Below are 18,749 nucleotides of genomic sequence, written 5' to 3'. Positions count from 1 at the left end.
TATTCTACTAATTCAAATTACTTGCCTTTGTGGTAAAGCATATCATAAATAAATAAATCTAGAACATAATAGGAATGAGATTGTGCGATTTTCGATCAATCTAGAGAGTCGGTGAACAAGATCGCTTGAAATTTGGCAGATGAGAGCACCGTAGATTATCTTCCGCCGCTTCATTTTGACGGTCCGATTCTTCCTCTCCCATCAAATCTCACCTATAAATATCGATTAACGCCAACCTTGTGGCATGCAGTAGTTTATGTAAGGCGGGCGGGTGGATGCTATAGTTGCGTTTTATCCTTAGGCGAGGCTCGCTACGAGAATACATGGTTCAGTTTAAGAGGCGATGGGTGTATGGTGCGAATTGCAATTTTCATTCAATTATTTATATGGTTTGATTTTGTTCTGGTTTTTCTTGTTTTTCTCCTCTTCAACAGAAATATACTCTTAGCCCTGACAAAAATGATCTGTACGCTTGTCACCAAGGTCAGTAAGATCACGCGTTTCTAGATTTCTTGGCGTTAAATCCGTCACTATGACGAATATTAAAACGGATCATACATGAAAGAGGATCTCGAGCCAGATACCTTCCTCTTTATTTCTGTAATGCCAGTTAGCATGATCCATCTTTATCTCGACGAGGCGGTGAAAGCAGATTAAAAGCCCTGTTGGGAGAGGTCAGGGTCAGCCGGGAGGAATTAGGTTATGATCATACGAAGGAGAAGACATTCAGAAATAACTGGGTAGTAATGCCTCCGATATCTGAGTATCCTCTACCACTCAACCTCTCTCTTTCTCCACTACAAATCGGCCTATTTGTGGAATTCATTTATTGCAGGATATTATGGTGGATTGAATGCATCTTTAATCAGTTAAATAGTTATGTTTTGTGGCATTTAGGGGTTTCATCACAGGCACTGGTGTGGCGCAAGATGGGTTGGGAGTTTGGCGTATCGACGGTAAGTTTATCTCAACATAAAATTTGACTCTGCCAAAAGTGCTTCGAAACATTTATTTTCCAGGGCATTTTAGGGTCTTCGGGGAAATTAATAGTTCGTATTTTAGGGTTTCCAGGGAAATTAATAGTTTGTATTTTTCGTAGGCTTTGTATAGCATCAAGGGTTTTATGTCACAGGGTCTTGAGCGGGAACATTGATATCTCCGGAGTGAATCACGATTTGTAATCTCTAGTAATCTTTTATTGGTCTAGTGACTCACTGTATGATGTCTCCTATAATTGGTTTGGAAAGGGGTGCAACTGCCCAATGGATCAAGATTCGGAAGGTAACTATGGCGAATGATGTGAGTAAACTTATATTGGTTTGTGTGCATAATATGATGGATCATCTACTTCTGTATAGATGGATTTTCGAAACTTTGATCATTTGTGTGGCACTTTTTGGATAGTTGAGGACTCGAATTTGATTTCTTTTAGGTAAGAGAATGCTCAAGAGTGGATATCGGTTTAGCGTCAGGTGTGGAAACAAATCATTAAATTGTGACAGCAGGATGAGACTCTCTATTTCCTTTATTTGTATTGAGCGTTGTGTTTTTAGTTTATTAAAATAATTGATATGGTCTTAGTTTTGTGAGCGAAATAGGAAGAGGATTAAAGTGGCAACTTAAAACAGGGCGTTGAATAGGCATTGTGTGCCTCGGATCTATGCTATTGACTGGGAACAGGAATAAGTGGTATAATTTTTATTCCCTTGCTATAAATATATTGTGGTGCAATGTCTGGTCTTCCATGCAATTCTCGTTAATGTTTTGCAGTTGCGTTTACCCCCGAAAACCATTTTTTAAAGAAATTTTAGGGTTTAGGAAACCTTATCTGGTCAAGAGCTTGTGTGCTTCATGCTATGGAGGGGTGAGCTACAGCAGATGTGATACATGATTGTCTGGAGAGACTAGGCTAGGAGCGTTTATCACAGGCGAAGAGAGTCCGAGTTAGTTAAATGCCTCTAAACTGAGTACTTTCTTCCTGTACTTCTTTCTTCACTATATGTTGGCTGATTTGTAGAAATCATTTATTTCAGGGCATTATGGTACATTGAAGGGAACTAAAATTTGTGAGTATGACGCATTAACTGTAAGTAAATGCGAAGAAGTATTAATATGATTTCTTTCTCCACTATATTTTGGTCGATTTGTAGAAATCATTTATTGCAGAGTATTTTAGTAGATTGAAGGGAACTAAAATTTAAATCACACATAAACCGTAAGTAAGTGATAACAGTATTTATCTGCCATGGCAGAGGATATGATTTTGTATTGCGGATGTCTATTTCTTTAGAAACGGAAAACCCTATGTTTTGTAAAACCTAGATCTTTTTGGATAATTAAAGATTGATTTCCTTCATGTAAAAGTTTGCTCCAGTCTACATGGAAACACATCGTCAAATGTTGTCAGCAGGATGTCAATTCCTTTTTTTCAAAATATGAGTTGAGCGCAGTGTTTTAAACTACTTTGAGATTAATGAGATATCTTAGTTTTGAGTATAATTATGCAAAGAGCATTTAACTTATATGATAGCGAACGAACCTATTGCAGTGAAGTAATAGAATTAAGAAAGCGTTCTGCAGTGGACATGGATTTGGAATATTCGCAGGAGGATGAGAAATTATGTGACTCCGATTTGAGTTCAACGCTGTATCTATGATTGGTTTTAAAAAACAGGTTGATCAGTTTTATCAGAATTTTGTCTTTGTTTATACAGAACAATTTACTCTGTTTATGCAGATGGCGACCATGCAAACTTGAACGTGGCGTTGAAAGGATTTGGAATTTTGGAAGGAGGATAAGAAATTGGAAGGAGGATAAGAAATTCTGTCTGATTTGAATTCAACGCTGTATCTATGATTGGTTTTAAAGAATGGTTTTGATCTTTGGATTTTGTCAGATTTGTGCCTTTGTTTATGCAGAACAATGAACTCTGTCTATGCAGATGCTGAGTATGCAAACTTAAACATGGCGTTGAAGTTGTATAACCCGATCTATGTTATTACATTGAAGTAACGGGAATAAGTGGTACAGTTTTTATTCCTTTGCTAGAGTAATATATAGGCGCAATGTTTCTATGACCACCTATTTTGTTGACCTTTTCACTTATTACAGTTGCTACAGTGAACGATGCACAGAAGAATCTATTTGATAGATACTATACAAACAGTTTTAAGGATTTGTTGGATTCCTCGATTCCTCTAGGTTCGTATGAGAGATTTTGACTATTGGGGTTGATAGTCATATTCACAGGGGAGAGAGGGCGCTACAATGGTCATGGATTTGGTGTTTCTAGCGATCAAACAGTGCAACTTGTAATTGCGGAGGAGGATAAGAAATTCTTAAGTCGATGATTTGTAATCAATGCAATCAAATGCTGTCTCTATGATTGATTTAAAAAAAAAAAAAATTTGATTCTAGATTTATGTTCAATTTATCTATACAGTTACGTTGAAATTTTATGAAATTTTACGCAATTCAAGTTGCTGGTGCATTGTGCATTGAAGTCAGAGGAATAAGAGCAGGTACCCATGCTGTCGCTAGGCTTATTTTGTTTAGCAGGCACTGCATAATTGTTTTTTAGGAATAAAATGTGGCCCGGGTAGCCTCATGCAACCTCAATTTTTCTGCTTATTTTTAAAGCAGAAATTTTATTTAAGCAGCAGCATGGGGGACATGAGGTAACTGGTACAACTTTAATTCATAAAATGTGAAGCGTGGGTGGCCTCATGCAAACTCATTTTTTGTGCTTATTTTTAAAGCAGAAATTTCATTTAAGGAGCAGCATGGGGGACATAAGGTAACTGGTACAATTTAATTCCCTTGGTAGATGTAATAATTATAAATTCATATGCTATACCTAAGAGACGTGTAATATTTTCTTTACTCAAATTTTCTTCTTATTTTTAAAGCAGAAATTTCATTTAAGCAGCAGAATGGGGGACATGAGGTAACTGGTACAATTTTAATTCATGGTACAATTTTAATTCATAAAACGCGGAGCGGGGGTGGCCTCATGCAAACTCAATTTTTCTGCTTAATTTTATTTCATTTAAGCAGCAGCATGGGGGACATGAGGTAACTGGTACAATTTTAATTTCTTTGGTAGATGTAATAATTAATTATAAAATTCATATGCTATACCTAAGAGACGTGTAATATTTTCTTTGTTACGACTATACTACCTACATTCATTTACAAGTAGACTTGTACATGGGTAAACGTTTTGTTTTTAGATATTATCCAGACCGTTTTTCGTTTTGGTGGTGTGCTAAATTTTCCCAGGTTCGTTAAGGAAGTTTGAGGTGCTCCAAGAAGCAGGAATCCGTTTTTTCATTTACGAGTTAAAATGCATCTTACAGCGAAGAGGTGCTCAATTAGTGCGCATGGAACCATCTATAAAACAATAAAGCTTCTAATGTGGCAAGAGTATAAGAATTTCTCAACTCCCTGATTTTAATTCTTGAAAGATTCGATTTACGACTAGTTATCTTGCAGAATTGTGTCTTTGTCAAGTCTATAGTTGTACATTTTGTGGGAAAGGAAGGTTGAGGCTTTTTGGGTTAATAATATAGAGCACATCATAATGGGCATGGATTTGGTGTTCCAGCTATAAAATAATAATTAGTTGATGCATCTGTCTCAATTTACCAATTTCTCTTTGTTCTAATTAGTGGCCATCTACAGTTTGCAGGCGTATACGAAATTCTCAATGGTGAATTCAATGTCTAAAATTTTTAAAGGAACTAATTTAGTTCTAGTTATTTATTAGATTTGTCCGCTATATTTTTCCCGGACTGTTTTGTGGTTCTGTGGGAGTGCTTGATTGACCAGGTTTGAAATAGGAAGGAATCCGTTGTGCCATCTATGGGTTAGTAGGCAAGTTACTGTGAAGACTCGTTCTACAATGGGCATGAATTAGGTGTTTCCAGCTATTAAACACTTCAGGAGGATAAGTAATTCTGAACTTTACGATTTGATATGTACTGTCTATACAGATTCTTTATGTAGATAAGAAATCTATATAGAGAATTAATTTTTGGGCAGGAGGATAAGATACCTTAATTCTCTGATTTGAATGTGACGTTCTTTCTATGATTGGTTTGAAATAACTGATTTGATCCTAGATTTGTGTTATAACAATGCCTTTGTTTATGATAAACAGTGTACTGTCTATACAGATGGTGATTAGGCAACATAAGACATTGGTCTGGAAGTTCATTATTAAGTGGTACAATTTTATTCCCATGCTAGAAGTAATAATTAGGTATGATTTCCGTCGTTTAGATTTCCTTTGTACTTTATTGTAGTTGTCTAAAGTGAACAATACAGAAGTACTTTTGGATATGAATCAAAACATTTTGGTATTTCTGTCCTTGGTTTAAGGTTGCTAGAGGGAGGAGGTTGAGTTTTTTTTGGATAGGCGTGCTTTTGGAGTTTCCTGCTATTAAACAGTGAAGCTTCTCTTTGTAGTGGGAGGATAATAACTTCTTAATTATTTCAATCTTATAATGTCTCCATACAGATGCTAGTAAAAGAAGGTTTGAGGTTCTGGGTTAATAGACATATTGCGCACATCACAGTTGACATGGATCCAGCTATTAATTGATTCAATCTCTAATTTGGGCAGGAGGATAAAAGCTCTATGGATGATTTTAAATAACTGATTTGGTCGTTCAGATTTTTTTTCAGATTTTTATTCTAGAACTAATATTTAGGTGCAATCTCTGTCTTACAAATTTTTGTTTCCTTTTTACTTGATTAGACTAGGCTTCAAAAGGGCTGTTTCTGGCTTAATAGGTAGATTTACAGGAAGGAGAGAGAATGCCACAGTGGTCATGGATTTGGTGCTCCCAGTATAAGACAATGCAACTAATTGTGGCAGGAGGATAAGAGCGCTCAATTGCGGACATGAATTTGGTGTTTCCAGCTATAAAACAATACTATAAGAAATTCTCTCAACTCGCTGATTTGATTTCAACCTCTTGTTATGTTAGTTTGTAAGGACAGATTCAATGCTAGTTTTCTTTATAGAATTATTTTTTATAACACAAAACAATGTAATCTGTCCATACAGATGCTGTTAAAAGGACAGTTGAGGTTCTGGGTTAATAAATATATTGGGCACATCACAGTTGACATGGATATGTTGCTCCAGCTATTAAATGATTCAATCTCTACTTTGGACAGGAGGATAAGAACTCAACTCCCTGAATTGATTTTAACGCTGCCTCTATGGTTGACTTTATATCAACTGATTTGGTCCTAGAGTTGTTAGATTTTTATTCCCTTGCTAGAAGTATTCTTAGGTGCAATCTCTGTCTCTTACAACTCTTATTTTGTTTCCTTTGTACTAGATTGGTCTAGGTTCCTAAAGGAGGGTTCAGTTTGTGGCATAATAGGAGATAGCACGCCACAGTGGTCATGGATTTGGTGGCCCCAGCTATAAGACAGTACAACTAATTGTGGCAGGAGGATAAGAAATTCTTAACTCTTATATAAATTCAGCGCTCTCTGTGATTGATTTTAAAGAATTGATTTGATCCTATTATTTTGCTAGAATTGTACCGTTGAAACAGTTTTTATACTCTTCCTAGAAGCAATACTTAGGTTCGTTGTCTTCTTACAACACAAGTTTAGCATTGTAATCAGCTACAATAACCATACGCAAGTAGATCTTGTACATAAGGTTTAACTTATATGTTGGTTATTGTCCAGACCATTCAGTTGTTTTGTTTTGTTGGATTACTGGATTTGTTCAGGTTTCTGAAGGGAGGTATATTAGAGGCAACCACTCAACTGTGTACGTGGATTTGGCATTTCCGGCAATAAAACAATACAACATCTTGTTTTGCCAGGAGTATAAGAAATTCTAAACTTCCTGATTTGTATTCGACACTCTCTATATGTTTAATATAAAAGAACTGATTTGATGCTAGTTTCATTATAGAATTGTCTTTTTATAACTCAAAACAATGATAATCTGTCCATACAGATGCTGGTAATGAAGGTTTGAGGTTCTGGGTCAATAGACATGTTGCGCACGTCACAGTTGACATGGATATGGTGTTCAGTCTATGAAATGATTCAATCTCTAATTTGGGCAGGAGGATAAGATCTCTGATTTGAATTTAACGCTGCCTCTGACTGATTTTAAATAACTGATTTGGTCTTTAGATTTTCGTTCAGATTTTTATTCCCTTGCTCAGAAGACTAGAACTACTATTGACTAGAACTACTATTTAGGTGCAATCTCTTGGCTTTTGCAACTATTTTGTTTCCTTCTTTAGGTTCCTAAAGGACGGCTGTTTCTGGCTTAATAGGTAGATTTACAGGGAGGAGAGAGCATGCCAGTGGTCATGGATTTGGTGCTCCTAGCTATAAGACAATACAAACAATTGTGGCAGGAGGATAAGAGCGCTCAATTGTGGAGGTGGATTTTGTGTTTTCAGCTATAAAGCAATACTATAAGAAATTCTCTCTAAGCCCTGATTTTTTTTCAATGCTCTCTCTATGTTAGTTTAAAAGAACTTAAAAGAACTTATTTGACGCAAGATTTCTTTATAGAATTGTCTTTTTATGTCACAAAACAATGTAAATCTGTCTATACAGAAGCTGGTAGAGGAAGGTTGAGGTTCTGGGATGGTAAACATTTTGCACACATCACAGTTGACATGGATATGGTGTTCCAGCTATTGAAAGATTCAATTTGTAATTTAAGTAATATTTAGGTGTAATATATATGTGCCTCTTACAACTCCTACTTTGTTTTCTTTGTACTCGATTGGTTTAGGTTCCTGAAGGAGGTTTCAGTTTGTGGCATAATAGGGAGATTTACAAGAGGAGATGGCACACCACAATGGTAATGGATTTGGTGTTCTGACTTATAAGACAGTGCAACTAATTGGTGCTGGAGGATAAGAAAATCGTAAATCATATGAATTCTGCGCTCTCTGTATGATCGATTTAAAGAATTGATTTGATCCTATAATTTTGTTAGAATTGTGCTGTTGTACTATTCGTAGAAGTATTACAAGCATTGTTATATAACACAAGTTTCTTATCCTTTTAGGGACTGTAATCACCTACAATGAACCATACGCAAGTAGATTAGTACCTAAGGTTTAACTTAGTAGTTGGATATTGTCCAAACCGTTTAGTTGTTTTGCTGGGGTGCTGGATTTCTCCAGGTTACTAAAGAGAGGTATATTAGAGGTAATCGCGTAAGTGTGGACGTGGGTTTGTTGTTTCCAGCTATAAAACAATACATCTACTTTTCCAGGAGTATAAGAAATTCTTAACTCTCTGATTTGTATTCAGCACTCTCTCTAATCTGATTTGATGCTAGTTTTCTTTTTATAATTGTCTTATAACACAAAACAATGTGATCTGTCCATACAGATGCTGGTAAAAGAAGGTTTGAAGTTCTTGGTTAATAGACATATTTGCTCACATCACAGTTGACATGAATATGGTGCTCCAGCTATCAATTATTTCAGTCTCTAATTTGGGCAGGAGGATAAGAACCCTTAAACTCCCTGATTGGGCAGGAGGATAAGAACCCTTAAACTCCCTGATTTGAATTCAACGCTGCTTCTATGACTGATTTTAAATTGCTCATTTGGTCTTAGAATTTTTTTAGATTTTTATTCCCTTGCTAGGACTAATATTTAGTTGCAATCTCTCCCTTGCAACTATTTTGTTTCCTTTGCACTTGATTAGTTTAGGTTCTTAAAAGGATGTCTGTTTCTGGCTTAATATGTAGATTTACAGGGAGGAGAGAGCATGCCACAGTGGTCACGGATTTGGTGGTTCCAGCTATAAGCCAATACAACTAATTGTGGCAAGTGGATAAGAGCTCCCAACTGTGGACATGGATTTGATGTTTCCAGCTATAAAACAATACTACAAGAAATTCTCTGAACCCCCTGATTTGATTTCAATGCTCTCTCTATGTTAATTTAAACGAACCTATTTGATGCTAGTTTTCTTTATATAATTGTCTATGTATAATACAAAACAATGTAAATCTGCCCATACAGATGCTGGTAAAGGAAGGTTGAGGTTCTGGGTTAATAGATATTTCCTGTGCATCACAGATTGACATGGATACGGTGTTCCCTTTATAGAGTTAGTCTTTTTATAATACAAAACAATGTAAATCTGTCCATACAGATGCTGGTAAAGGAAGGTTGAGGTTCTGGGTTAATAGATATTTTGTGTGCATCACATTGACATGGATATGGTATTCCAGCTATTAAATGGTTGAATCTCTAATTTGGACAGGAGGATAAGAACTTTTTAACTCCCTGATTGATTTAAACGCTGCCTCAATGACTGATTTTCTGATTTTATATATCTGATTTGGTCCTAGATTTTTGTTAGATTTTTATTCGCTTGCTAGAAGTAATATATAGGTGCAATCTTTGTCTCTTACAACTCTTATTTTGTTTCCTTTGTACTCGATTTGTTTAGGTTCCTAATGGAGGGTTCAGTTTGTGGCATAGTAGGAGATAGTACGCCACAGTGGTCATGGATCTGTTGTTTCCACCTATAAAGAAGATAATACAACTAATTGCAGGAGGATAAGAAATTCTTTTAACTCAATTATATTATTTCTGCACTCTCTATGATTGATTTAAAAAGATTTATTTGATCCTATAATTTTGTCGCCACAGTGGTCATGGATTTGGTGTTTCCATCTAAATGACAATACAACTTACTGTGGCAAGAGGATAAGAAATTCTTGATGCAAAAGGAGGGTTCAGTTTGTGGCATAGTAGGAGATAGCACGACACGGTGGTCATGTATCTGTTGTTTCCAGTTATAAAGACAATACAACTAATGGTGGCAGGAGGATAAGAAATGCTTATCTCAATTATATGAATTCAGCATTTCTCTGATTGATCTTAAAGAATTGATTTGATCCTATAATTTTGTTTGAATTGTGCTGTTCATACAGTTTTTATACTCCTGCTAGAAGTAATAATTAGGTACAATGCCTTCTCTTATAACACACAAGTCTAAGACTGTAATAACGTACAATAACCATTTAAGTAGATCTTGTGCATAAAGGTTTGATGTATATGTTGGATGTTATCAGGACTGTTTAGCTGTTTTGTTGGTGTGCTGGATTTGTTCAGCTTTTCTGAAGGGAGGTATATTAGAGGCAACCACTCAAATGTGTACATGGATTTGGTGTTTGTAGCTATAAAACAATACATCTAGTTTTGCCGGAGTATATGAAATTCTGAACTCCCTGGTTCGTATTCGGTGCTCTCTTATGTTTAGTTTAAAATAACTGATTTGATTCTAGTTTTCTTTATAGGATGTTGTCTTTTTGCAACACAAACCAATGTTAACCTGTCCATACAGATGCTTTTAAGAAGGTTTGAGGTTCTTGGCTAATAGACATATTGTGCACATCACAGTTAAAATGATCCAGCTATTAAATGATTCGATCTCTAATTTGGGCAGGAGGATAAGAACTCATTAACTCTCATATTTGAATTCAACACTGCCTCTATGAATGATTTTAAATAACTTATTTGGTCTTCAGATTTTTTTAAGATTTTTATTCCCTTGCAAGAACTAATATTTAGGTGCAATGTCGTTCTCTTACAAATATTATATTGCCTTTGTCCTTGATTAGTTTAGGTTCCGAAAGGAGGTCCGTTTTTGGCTTAATAGGTAAATGTACAGGGAGGAGAAAGCGGGCCACAGTGTTCATGAATTTGGTGCTCCCATTATAGGACAATATGACTAATTCTGGCAGGGAGGATAAGAGCGCTCAACTGTGGACATGGATTTTGTGCTCTCAGTATAGGACAATACGACTAATTGTGGCAGGAGGATAACAGCGCTCAACTGTGGACATGGATTTAGTGTTTTCACCTACAAAACAATACTATAAGAAATTTTCTCAATTCCCTGATCTGATTTCAATGCTCTCTCTATGTTAGTTTGAAAGATCAGATTTGACGCTAGTTTTCTTTATAGATTTGCTTTTTTATAATACAAAACAACGTCAATCTGTCCGTACAGATGCTGGTAAAGGAAGGTTGAGGTTCTGGGTTTATAGATATATTGTGCACATCAATGTTGACATGGATATAGTGCTCCAGCTATTAAATGATTCAATCTCTAAATTGGGCAGGAGGATAAGAGCTCTTAACTCCCTAAATTGATTTCAAGTTTCAACGCCGCCTCTTGACTGTTTTGGTTCTAGATTTTTGTTAGATTTTTATTCCCTTGCTACAAGTAATATTTAGGTGCAATCTGTCTCTTACAACTCCTATTTTGTTTCTTTTGTACTTGAGTGGTTTAGGTTCTTAAGGAGGGTTCAGTTTGTGGCGTAATAGGAGATAGCACACAGCAATGGTGATGGATTTGGTGTTCCCAGCTATAAGATAACACAACCAATTGTGGCAAGAGGATAAGAAATTCTAAACTCGATTATATGAATTCAGCGCACTCTCTGATTGATTTTTGAAGAATTGATTTGATCCTATAATTTTGTTAGAATTGTGCCGTTGATACAGTTTTTATACCCTTGCTAGAAGTAATAATTAGGTGCAATGCCTTCTCTTATTACAGTTGTAGGATTGTAATCACCTACAATAACCATACGCATGTAGATCTTGTACATAAGATTTAACTTAAATGTTGGTTATTGTCCATACTGTTTAGTTGTTTCGTTTGATTGCTGGATTTGTTCAGGTTTCTGAAGGGAGGTATATTAGAGGCAACAACTCAACTGTGTACATGGATTTGGTATTTCCAGTTATAAAACAAATCTAGTTTTTGTCAGGAGTATAAGAAATTCTCGACTTCCTGATTTGTATGCGAAGCTCTCTATATTATTAATTTTAAAGAACTGATTTGATGCTAGTTTTCATTATATAATTGCCTTTTATAATTCAGAACAATGTTAACTCTGTCCATACAGATGCTGGTAACAGAAGGTTTAAGGTTCTGGGTTAATAGACATATTGCGCACATCACAGTTGACATGGATATGGTGTTCAGGCTACGAAATGATTCAATCTCTAATTTGGGCAGGAGGATAAGAAGTCTTTTTGATTCCCTGATTTGAATTTAATTCTGCCTCAATGACTGATTTTAAGCAACTGATTTGGTCTTTAGATATTTTTTTGAGTTTTTAATTCCCTTTCTAGAAGCTTAGAACTACTATTTAGATGCAATCTCTGTATCTTGCAACTATTTTTTTTTCCTTCGTACTTGATTAGTTTAGGTTCTTAAGGAGGGCTGTTTTTGGCTTAATAGGTAGGTTTACAGGGAGGAGAGAGCGTGCCACAGTGGTCATGGATCATGGATTTGGTGCTCCCAGCGTAAGACAATACAACTAATTGTGGGAGGAGGATAAGAGCGCTCAATTGTGGACATGGATTTAGTGTTTCCGGCTATAATACAATACTATAAGAAATTCTCTCTACTCCCCGCTTTCATTGCAACGTTTTTTTTTGTTAGTTTAAAAGAACTTATTTGACACTAGTTATCTTTGTAGAATTGTCTTTTTATTTTACAAAACAAATGTAAATCTGTCCATACAAATGGTTGTAAAGGAAGGTAGAGGTTCTAGGGTTTAATAGATATATTGTGCACATCACAGTTGACATGGATATGGTGGTCCAGCTATTAAATGATTCTATCCTTAATTTGGGCAAAATATGACTAGAAGTCTCAACTCCCTGAAAACTCCCTGAATTTATATCAACGCTGCCTCTCTGACTGATTTTATAACTGGTTTGGTACTAGATTTTTGTTGGATTTTTACTCCTTTGCTAGATGTAATTTTTAGGTGCAATCCGTGTCTCTTACGACTTCTATTTTGTTTCCTCTGTACTCGATTGGGTTAGGTTCCTAACGGAGGGTTACGTTTGTGGCATGATAGCACGTCCTAGCGGTCATGGATGGTTTCCCAGCTATAAGACGATACAACTAATTGTGTCGTTATAAAGTTTATACACTCTTGCTAGGAGTGATAATTAGGTGATGTGCCTTCACTTATAACACAACTTTAGGATTGAAATCGCCTACAGTATCCATACGCAAGTAAATCTTGTACATAATTTTTCACGTATATGTTGGATATTGTCCACTGTTAATTTTTTTTTAGATGGCTGGATTTGTTCAGGTTTCTGGAGGGAGTTATATTAGAACCGATTTGATGCTAGTTTTTTTTATAGAATTGTCTTGTTATAACGCAAACCAATGTAACTCTGTCCATACAGATCTAATCTGGGGAGGAGGATAAGAACTCTCGCTGATCTGAATTCAACGTTGCTTCTGGACTGATTTTAAATAACTGATTTGGTCCTATGTTTTGTGTAGATTTTTATCCCTTGCTAGAACTAATATTTAGATGCAATCTATCTCGTACAACTTCGTATTCGATTGGTTTAGGTTCCTAAAGGAGGGTTGTTTCTGGCTTAATAGGTATATTTACAGGGAAGGCGAGAACAGGCCACAGTGGTAATGGTTTTGGCGCTCCCCGTGTAATACAATACCACTAATTGTGGCAGGAGGATAATAAATTCTTAATGATATGAATTCAATGCCCCTCTCTACGATTGATTTTAAAGAACTGATTTGATCATATAATTTATGCCATAAACAATAAGCTCGTTTGTACAGGTCTTGTATGACCGACCAGACTTAGAGTATTTAGTTGTACGACTTTTGCTTCTTTGCTATAAGTAACAAGCAGGTGCAATGCCTCTGTCTCTTACAATACTTGGTTTCTTTTCCTTGTATTGACCATAATCACCGTACACAAGTAAATTTGTGCATGAGATTATAACTTAATTTGTTGGATATTGTCCGACAGTTGATTTTTTTGGTTGAAGTGTTCAAGTGGCCCAGGTTCATTAAGGACGGTTGACTGTTTTTTTCTTTTTTGTTGAAGTGCTCAATTGGTCCAGGTTTCTAAAGGACGGTCGAGGTACTTATGGATTAGGAATCCTCCGTTGTTTCAGTTATGGTCTACTGAGATCATCCATTGTGCTCGTTGAAGTGAGCTTATGATACTTCTGTCTAATGATAGAACTATTATAGATTTACACACCCATCGAGTCAATAGGAGAGAAACAGCAGAGATTTTATTTTCATTCATTATATCTTTAGCTTTATAGGAAAAAGATGCCAGGGAAGCAGAGCTTTTCATGGTGGGTGTGGAACTTCTGTCAGTTCCCAGTTTTGAAAGGAAACAACGTTGAATTATGGTAGCAGGGCGTCAATTTCTACTCCCTGGTCTTCATGCAACTCCCCTCGAAGTAATGTTTTTATCGTATCTTTTTAGCATTGTATATACTTTTTTAGACATGTTTGGTTATGTACTTTTTATATAGGCTGGTGTGTTGGAACTTTGACATGGCATTGAATAGATGATTCAGATTTGGCTATGCTTGATCATTATTAGCGTACTCTTTGGGGTCTGAAAGTTTCCTTTCTTGTGGAACACTACTTATTTGGAATGGGTGGGGGATGTATGATCGCATTATCCAAGTACCAATAACATGGAACTAGGAGTCCGTTTAATCTATCCCTGGCGTCTTGTCAGCATAATTGTGAAGAGCATTGATGTTGATATGAATTACAGGCAACTAAGAGCACCTTACAGTGGATATGATTTTTGTCAGCTTTAAAACAAAGCAGCGTTCAATTTGGCAGTAAGATGATAGTTTTTCTTCTAGCCATGAATACAGCACCGTCATTGATTTAAGAATTCTAACGTTTTGTTAAGATTGTGTGTTTGCCTTTGGCTTACACAGCAACATTTTCTCTCTTTGGTCATGAAATAACCCTGACAGGTTATTGCTTTCTTCAGCACCAAAAATAACTCTTTATTCTTCAAACAATTAGCAATCGAGCTCGGATACCACTGAAATGACCTTATCTATAAAAGTCACTAAATCCCTACCATGTACTGTGGCAATTCATCAAATAGTTGGCAAACAGGCTTTTCGTCGAACACTTGGTGAACAACGATGACAAATGCAATGTTTCCAACCATTCATCAAATTATGGTTATTACAAATGCAGTGATAATAAACACGTTCAGAGAAATCTTATGGGGAGCCAAACAAATAACAGTGACTATATATTTTATTCAGCTCTTATTAATAGAGTAACACCGGGTAAACTCCTTCCTACCACCTGTACGATATCCTCTGCTAGCCTTATTTGATCATCTGCAAATTGCACCTACTTGTCTTGTTGGCCCGTTTCAAAACCTGCGCAATACCGATTGCCATCGATAATGTTGATAGAATATTAATATCTGCTAGAGGATACTCGGCTAGGGGGTCCCCTGGATGGTCTTTGTTGTTTCCGCCGAAACTAGTCACTCTTCTATTTCCGGCTGGGAATGAATCATCTTCTCTATTGTGCTCGAACTCCGTTCAATTCGGCGGTGCCCAAGCAACTCCTATTCAACACCGTATGTATGACGTTTCCCGCCCTTTGATGCCTATGCAATACATTTGCCATCGTGTGGAGTCCTGTTATAGGGCGAAAGTGCTGTCAGAACCCGTGGCTTGAAGTCGCACCAGTTTATAGAGCCGATATGAAGGTTAATACATACACCCGTGTGAAAGTACCTTTCCCAATCTTTTCGCTAAGAGATGATTCCGCCCCTTTGGAATTCAATACACCAACAATATGTATGTGCATCTTACATGGTGAACCCGTAACACTGCTAATGAGGGCGGCCTTTGCGATTTGGAGGATTCCAACTTCTTTAACTCGCGCTGACCTCTTTCCAACTTGGTGTCCGCAATCTGTCGAATTTCCTATATGGTTCTCAAGCCGTTGGATCCAAGTGATATCTGCTCTCATCAGATTTTTTTTGCTGCCGCGGAATATTGTGTGCGAGTTAACAGGATTCCGCAACTTGTGATTGGAGCTGGAGCTTGACAGACCAGATTTGATCCACCTGATATTAAAACCTTGTGCCCTGAGTCGTGCATGATATGGAGCGTGATTGAGAAATGTTGCCTGTCCGCTAATGGTGATTTCAGCTTCGAAAGTTCTGGAGTTGTTCACGAAAATTCATCAAACTTGGCTGCTTCCTTAACTCCATCATCGCCTAGCTTCCATCTTGGTCTTCAATCTGTTTATTCAGAACCGATGGATCTGAATCAAATCCTTCAATGAACAAAACTACAAATTGGCCTTAAGCCGCAATTAATCACCCTGATGAAATGACTGAATGTCACCTCCAATCTGCAATAATTCGGATGATATTTCACACCTTCAAAATTGCGTACCAATTGAGAGTTATCGTTCTCAATGGCCAACTGTGACAATTGCCGAAACCCTAGGTTCCACAATTTACCCGTGATTGAATCACAATCTGAAAACAAAGAGAGATAATCAACTGCCTGATTCGAATGGAGCCCCGGGGTGCCTATTTATTCTTTCTCTCCACCTTCTCCAGAGACTTTTAGAACATTTTTGATCTTATCTCATAAGTGACTTTATTAAATATTTTCCAAGTCACTTTATTAAATACAAGGTTACCTTTTAATATTTATTTATTTAATTAAAATAATTAATTAGTCGTCCTTGGACAACCATTAATTAAATTAATTAAATCGAACTGTCACCAGAAATTTGGGGACACGACAGGTCAGGAGGGGTAGCCATTTTATCTCTTTGAACAGAAGGGAAGCTGGCAAGCAGAGGTTTTCTGCATACTTTGAAAGTAGGCTATATGCTATGATCACATATAATCAGCCTTCCCGTGTTTTAAAGATTTTGTGACATTTTTTTGTGTGCAATGTTTCATTCTCACCATTACAATGTTTTATAGCAGTGTTAATTTCATGTGGTAAAGTTTAGTGAATTTTGCACATGAATGTGTTCAAGAGGCAATGCGTTTCATTTTTGTTAAAAATTATTTTTGCAGTTGGGGATTTGTTCCGTCATATAAGTAATCGACTCCTCAGCTGCAGCTCTGCCGATTCTGGATTTCATTGTTGAGAGCGGGGGGAGCTGAGGAAAGTTGTATCCGTCAAATTTTCCTGTAAGCAGAGGAATCAGCTCTGGTGACCAGATTCTTTAATCAAAATTTCCATTAATCAAATGTTCTTACTATGACCTCCTTTAGCAGCAGCCAGGGGTTTTGAGTTGCAAGCTGAAGCATGTGTGACATCAAATTATTTTTCTGCTGGAGATTATTCTTTTGCAGTTTATTTTAATCAAATTACTTTTCATCATCATGTGTACTTTAATATGTACTCGGTGGAGAGCATCGTAGCTGAGAACTTTAATTAAGATGTACTCATTGGAGAGCATCATAGGTTGAACTTTAATTAAGAATTTCTGATAACTTTAGTTAAGAATTTCCGAAATTTCCAATTTAAATATGTAATTAGTTTGAAACTGAGATACTGAATTTTTTATCACTTTTCTAAGTCGGAAGTTTATCCTATTTAATCACTTTTCCAACTGATGCAATTCTTATTATACAATAAATTTGATCATCAGTTGAAAGTTGAAAGTTTATCATTTGTCATTGTTATATAATTAATTATACATTATTAGTCAAATCGCAAATTTGAAATTGAAATCACTATTTAGAGTTAATTTTTTCTAATTTGGAAAACTATCGACAAGTCTTGCACCTCAAAAAAGTTTGAGATGCCCATTAGGATTCGAATTTGACAGTCGTACCTGCATGTCGTGTGAATTTTTATGATGGTTTGGTTAACTTTCCTTTTCCCGTTCAGGTGTTCCATGAAATAATATAAAATTCTATAAAAAAATTGTCAATAAAAAATCTAAATTCAGACCCAGATGCCCAGATTTTGAGAAATCTTTGTGATTAATGTTAACACCCATTTTATAATGGCAGAATGGGTAATGTCAACACCCATTCTGCCAGGAGTGGTATGATGGTCATATGTGTCTGTCGTGTGTTTTTAATGATTGTTTGGTCCGTTGTTTAGTTTTCCTATCCCTTTTTCATTTAGGTGTTCCATGAAATAATAAAGTGTAAAAAAAATTGTCAAAAAAAATCAAAATTCACTTAGATTTTTAAATCTTTGTGATTAACGGATGGAGCGGGATAGTATGTGTTAGTTTCATTTTGCAATCTATGAAAGGATTAAACAAAGAAATTAAATGTCGCAATAAGAAGAAATACACAACATCAGATTTATCCTGGTTCACCACAATAGTGGCTACGTCCAGATTGTAGAGTATTGAATTAATAAAAAAAAGTTGTTTACAAAATGAGCAAGAGCAGCATATAAATGGGCTCCAATAATATTACAAATGAAATGTCTTTGGAAACCAAGAGACTTGATTATTGGAGGGAACAATGATGACTGTTGGCCTTCACAATATCAACAAACTCCCACTTGAAGGACAACCAATGTTGCAATTGATCACCCAATACCCTACTCAAAGAATGATCAATCTTTTCTTCACAAGCTCAATAGAAGTTCTAGCACATTCGAGCTTCTCTTTGGCAACAACCTTCGTGAATATATCAGTCGGATTGATCTTGGTGTCAATCTTGACAACATTCAGCTTGCCCTCTTCGAATGCATGACGAACAAAGTGAGCATGTGCATCAACATGCTTGGAGTGACGTTGGGATGATTGATTATGTGCCATGAAGATCGCACTACGGTTGTCACAAAATAGATTATATTCATTTTGATGAACTTTCAAGTCACTAGGTAACCGCTGAAGCCAAATCATTTCCCTTGCACCTTCGGAA

The 18,749-nt window shown here is 36.3% G+C and overlaps 1 long non-coding RNA gene across 23 annotated transcripts; it reads left to right on the top strand.

The window, feature by feature from the left end:
* The first annotated feature begins 244 nt into the window (after positions 1-244).
* Positions 245-17,436, top strand: LOC149553762 (uncharacterized). Of its 23 annotated transcripts, XR_016353180.1 has the most exons (10): positions 245-354; positions 489-740; positions 898-956; positions 1,208-1,299; positions 1,433-1,472; positions 1,599-1,689; positions 1,771-1,943; positions 2,034-7,430; positions 7,791-13,406; positions 13,457-17,238. It is a non-coding gene; the product is annotated as an uncharacterized LOC149553762 (long non-coding RNA). The 23 variants fall into 23 exon arrangements; XR_016353187.1 differs by having other exon boundaries at positions 489-956; positions 1,100-1,689; positions 1,771-7,430; ... (2 more) ...; positions 16,654-16,724; positions 16,929-17,436; XR_016353181.1 differs by having other exon boundaries at positions 1,208-1,281; positions 1,771-7,430.
* Positions 17,437-18,749: the final 1,313 nt, after the last annotated feature.

The sequence above is a fragment of the Cupressus sempervirens genome, chromosome 6, assembly GCF_028749045.1.
Source record: "Cupressus sempervirens isolate cs-2001-9-10 chromosome 6, ASM2874904v1, whole genome shotgun sequence".
Taxonomy (NCBI): Eukaryota; Viridiplantae; Streptophyta; class Pinopsida; order Cupressales; family Cupressaceae; genus Cupressus; species Cupressus sempervirens.
This window is presented reverse-complemented; position numbering and strand designations above follow the sequence as displayed.